General features: G+C 46.0%; 1 pseudogene; it reads left to right on the top strand.

Moving 5' to 3' along the window:
• Positions 1-745: 745 nt before the first annotated feature.
• LOC110199064 (pre-mRNA-processing factor 19 pseudogene) lies at positions 746-2257 on the top strand (annotated as a pseudogene).
• The last annotated feature ends 2392 nt before the right edge of the window (positions 2258-4649 follow it).

The following is a 4649-nucleotide window of genomic DNA, read 5'->3' as shown; positions in this document are numbered from 1 at the left end:
CCAGTGACCAGGACCTGAGAGAGAGGGAAGCTGAAAGGAGAATTGTTTTAAAAGGGGAAAGTTTTACATAAAGTGATACAGAATGAAGAAAGCAGGAGCAAACAAATAATATACATGTTAACTATGATCATGTACATGAAGACAAAAACCCCCAAAATAAATAAATTCATATCATGCACATTATAAAGAATATTAAAGATAAGGACAATGGATGTCCTACTTTCTTCAAGTCAAATATTTTGGGATGGGGTTAATAATCAGCAAATGATGGAAATTTTGAGGTTTCCTTGGTTTCCATTTACATACTTTCTCCCTAAATTTTTTTCTTATCTTCTTGTTCATGTATTTGATTGCCTGTACTTGTCAATATAAGTCAAATAAAAGTTATTTTAAAAAAAGAGAAGAGAGGGGCAGCTAAGTGGCACAGTGGACAGAGCACCCGCCATGGAGTTAGGAGGACCTGAGTTCAAATCTGGCCTGAGACACATTAATACTCACTAGCTGTGTGACCCTGGGCAAGTCACTTAACCCATTGCCTAGCCAGAGAGAGAGAGAAGAGAAGAGAAGAGAAGAGAAGAGAAGAGAAGAGAAGAGAAGAGAAGAGAAGAGAAGAGAAGAGAAGAGAAGAGAAGAGAAGAGAAGAGAAGAGAAGAGAAGAGAGGTTACAAACTATATGATTGATCTTGACTTCGATTTCTGATGGATTCCTAGGCTATGTTATTAAAAGGACACCTGAGCGCGGCGGCGGTGGCGGAGGTGCCGGTGGTGCCATGTCCCTCATCTGCTCCATCTGCAACGAGGTGCCAGAGCACCCCTGTTTATCCCCTTTCTCCAACCACGTGTATGAGCGGAGGCTTATTGAGAAGTATATTTCAGAGAATGGCACCGACCCCATCAGCAACCAGCCTCTGTCTGAGTAGCAGCTCATTGACATCAAAGTTGCCCACCCCATCCGGCCCAAGCCACCATCTGCTACGAGCATCCCAGCCATCCTGAAAGCCTTGCAAGACGAATGGGACGCGGTCATACTCCACAGCTTCACGCTGCGCCAGCAGCTGCAGACCACCCGCCAGGAGCTGTCGCACGCGCTCTACCAGCATGATGCTGCCTGCCGTGTCATTTTCCGTCTCACGAAGGAGGTCACTGCTGCCCGAGAGGCTCTGGCCACCCTCAAGCCCCAGGCTGGTCTCATTGTCCCCCAGGCCGTGCCCAGCTCCCAGCCCAGCGTGGTGGGCGCTGGTGAGCCAATGGATTTGGGAGAGCTGGTTGGAATGACCCCCCGAGATTATCCACCACGGAGCGTAAGAAGAGGGGGAAGACAGTGGCGGAGGAGCTGGTGAAGCCGGAGGAGCTCAGCAAATATCGGCAGGTGGCATCTCATGTGGGGCTGCACAGTGCCAGCATCCCGGGAATCCTTGCCTTGGACCTCTGCCTCCTCACTGGAGAGGCGGATAAAAACGTCAGTTTTCACAAGAGTTCAGAGCAGATCCTGGCCATGCTCAAAGGCCACGCCAAGAAGGTCACCAGCGTGGTGTTCCACCCATCCCAGGATCTAGTGTTTTCTGCCTCCCTGGATGCCACTATCCGCCATTTGGTCGGTCCCCAACGCCTCTTGTGTGCAAGTTGTCCGGGCACATGAGAGTGCCGTGACAGGTCTCAGTCTTCATGCCACGGGCGATTACCTCCTGAGCTCTTCTGATGATCAGTACTGGGCCTCCTCGGACATCCAGACGGGACGAGTGCTCACCAAGGTCACTGATGAGACTTCCGGTTGCGCTCTCACCTGTGCTCAGTTCCATCCTGATGGGCTCATTTTTGGGACAGGGACCATGGACTCTCAAATCAAGATCTGGGACCTGAAGGAATGCACCAATGTGACCAATTTCCCTGGACACTCTGGCCCCATCACCAGCATCGCCTTCTCAGAGAATGGTTATTATTTGGCTACTGCGGCCGATGATTCATCTGTCAAACTCTGGGATCTTCGCAAACTCAAGAATTTCAAAACATTGCAGATGGATAACAATTTTGAGGTGAGGTCACTGATCTTCGAGCAGAGCTGCACGTACTTGGCCCTGGAGGCACTGATGTTCAGATTTACACCTGCAAACAGTGGACAGAAATCCTCCACTTCACAGAGCACGGTGGCCTGACCACGGGGGTGGCCTTTGGGCACCACGCCAAGATCATCGCTTCGACAGGCATGGACAGGAGACTCAAGTTCTACAGCCTGTAGGCCCGTCCCCTCCGGAACAACTGAGGCCTTGTCTCTGTAGTGGGTAGCATTAGGGTGGGGGGTGGGGAGGGGAGAGACTGAGGGGAGGGGGGAGTAATTTGGGAAGGGACACTCACTTCATTTCACTCTGGTCTGAATGGTGGCCTCAGCCAGTGTTGACTGTCCTAGAGGCGTGGGCCGCCACCTCCGGGCACCCACAGTGACCATGGATCGAGCCATTGCCCCGGAGGCACCACAGAAGGGGTTCGGGGACCCAGAGCTTCCCTTTTAAATAGAAATGTTTTGGTACTCTTGGCCTGTCCCGCAGCCAGTTTGCTTTGGCTCCTGGCGGAGGCTGAGCAGAGGGGGAAGGGTGCAGGAACTTGTGAAGGTTTTTGTAAGCAGCGATCTAGTTTCATTAACAAAAAGTAAATGAAAAAAAATAAATAAGAGGATACCTGGTGAACATATAAGATAAGGGGAAAGGAATAAGCATTTGTATAGTACCTACTATGTGCCAGGCATTATTGTTGTTGTTGTTGTTGTTGTTGTTGTTTTTACAAAATTATCTCATTTGATCCTCACAATAACCCTGTAGGGTAGGTGCTATCCGTATTTTACAGTTGTAAGTTGAGGAAGAAAAAATAAATCAGATAAGTGAGCAGTAGTCACAATGAGTCAGGGTGGAGATGGCAAATTATAAGATTATGATTTTAGATTCCTGGTGATATCCTAGTACATCTTATTAAAGAGATAGGTGAGTAAGCAGTGGTCCCAAACAACATGGCATCATCAAGAATAGGTTATGCTACAGTAACTTTTTCCTTGCCTTATTTTGCCTTTCGTTGCCTTCCCTTCCCTTCTTTTCCCTCCCTCCCTCCCTCCCTCCTTCCTTCCTTCCTTCCTTCCTTCCTTCCTTCCTTCCTTCCTTCCTTCCTTCCTTCCTTCCTTCCTTCCTTCCTTCCTTCCTTCCTTCCTTCCTTCCTTCCTTCCATTTCTTTCCTTTTTGGCCTGAGGCAAAGTCCTGTTGCTTCATTCTAGCTAAGGTTCTGATGCACAGTTGAATGGTATGGTTAAAAATCATGCATACAATTATTTTACTTGTTTTCTTTAAAAAAAAACCAAACAAACCCTGATAGTTTACTTTTAGTTATAAAGTTATTGTATACTACACAGGGAATATGTGTCATATTCTGCAAAATGGTCATAACTGCAATAATATAACTCAATAAACATTTATTAAGTACCTGCTGCTTATAAAGTACTATGCTAGTTATGGGAAAGGGGCAGGTGGGTGGCACTGTGGTGCCATCCCTGGAATCAGGAAGACCTGAGTTCAAATCTGTCCTTAGACACTTACTAGCTGTGTGACCCTGGGCAAATCACTTAACTCTGTTTGCCTCAGTTTCCTCATCTATAAAAATGAGCTGGAGAAGAAAGTGGCAAGCCACTCCAGTATGTTTGCCAAGAAAACCCCAAAAGGAGTCATGAAGAGTCAGGCACAACTGAAAATGACTAAACAGCAACAAAAGGTATGGGAAAGGATTTGGTATGGGAGAGAGAAAAAGATTCAGTAACAGTCAAATGAATATCATCACTGTTCTATTTTCCCATTTCTTATCTATCAGAACTGCTCACTTGAGAAGATAAAGGAAGAGTCAAGATGGTCCTAGACCTTCTTCTCTTGATATAAGTTCTTGATAGGCATGAGTAGGGATTCTGTAGAGCTGGATCATACAACAAAGGATAGGAAAGTAAGGAGAGAGTATATCATCAGTTCTACAAAAACATATCTGAAATGAAATTCTTCATTTTCCCTCCAAATTGTGGTCCTCCTCCCAATTTTTCTGTTTCTTTGGATGGCACCACCATGCTCTTAGTAACCTAGGTTAATCTATTCAGAATCTCCTTTAGCTCTTTCTTCTCCTCTCCCCTTCACATCCTATGTATATGAATTCCTTATTTTTTTTAGATTAAAAAAATGAAGTCCAAGAAAGGTGTGATGTCCTGCCTAAGGAGACACAACTGGTTAGTGGCAGAGCTGCAATAACATCTTTGTTCTCTTCCCTTCCAGACCAGGTTGCTCTTTACTACACTAGGTTAAATAGCTCAAGGGGATTTCCTTCAGGATTGAAACTGACTTTGGATACAACATCAATCAACAAGCATTTAAGTGCTTTATCATATGTTAAGCATTGTGTTAGGTACTGAGCATGCAAAGACAAAAATGAAACACAGGGGCAGCTAGGTGGCACAGTGGATAGAGCCTCGGCCCTGAAGTCAGGAGGACCTGAGTTCAAATCTGGTCTCAGACCAAACACTTGACACCAGCTTGTGTGACTCTGGGCAAGTCACTTAACCCCAATTGCCTAAAAAAAAAAAACAAAGACAAAAAGCAAAAATGAAACACACCCTCCTTTTGAAGCCTTTTATA

This window comes from Phascolarctos cinereus, unplaced genomic scaffold (genome assembly GCF_003287225.1).
Source record: "Phascolarctos cinereus isolate Bilbo 61053 unplaced genomic scaffold, phaCin_HiC Scaffold_5;HRSCAF=322, whole genome shotgun sequence".
Lineage (NCBI taxonomy): Eukaryota > Metazoa > Chordata > Mammalia > Diprotodontia > Phascolarctidae > Phascolarctos > Phascolarctos cinereus.
Note: the sequence above shows the minus strand (reverse complement) of the source record. Positions and strands in the feature narration are given on the sequence as shown.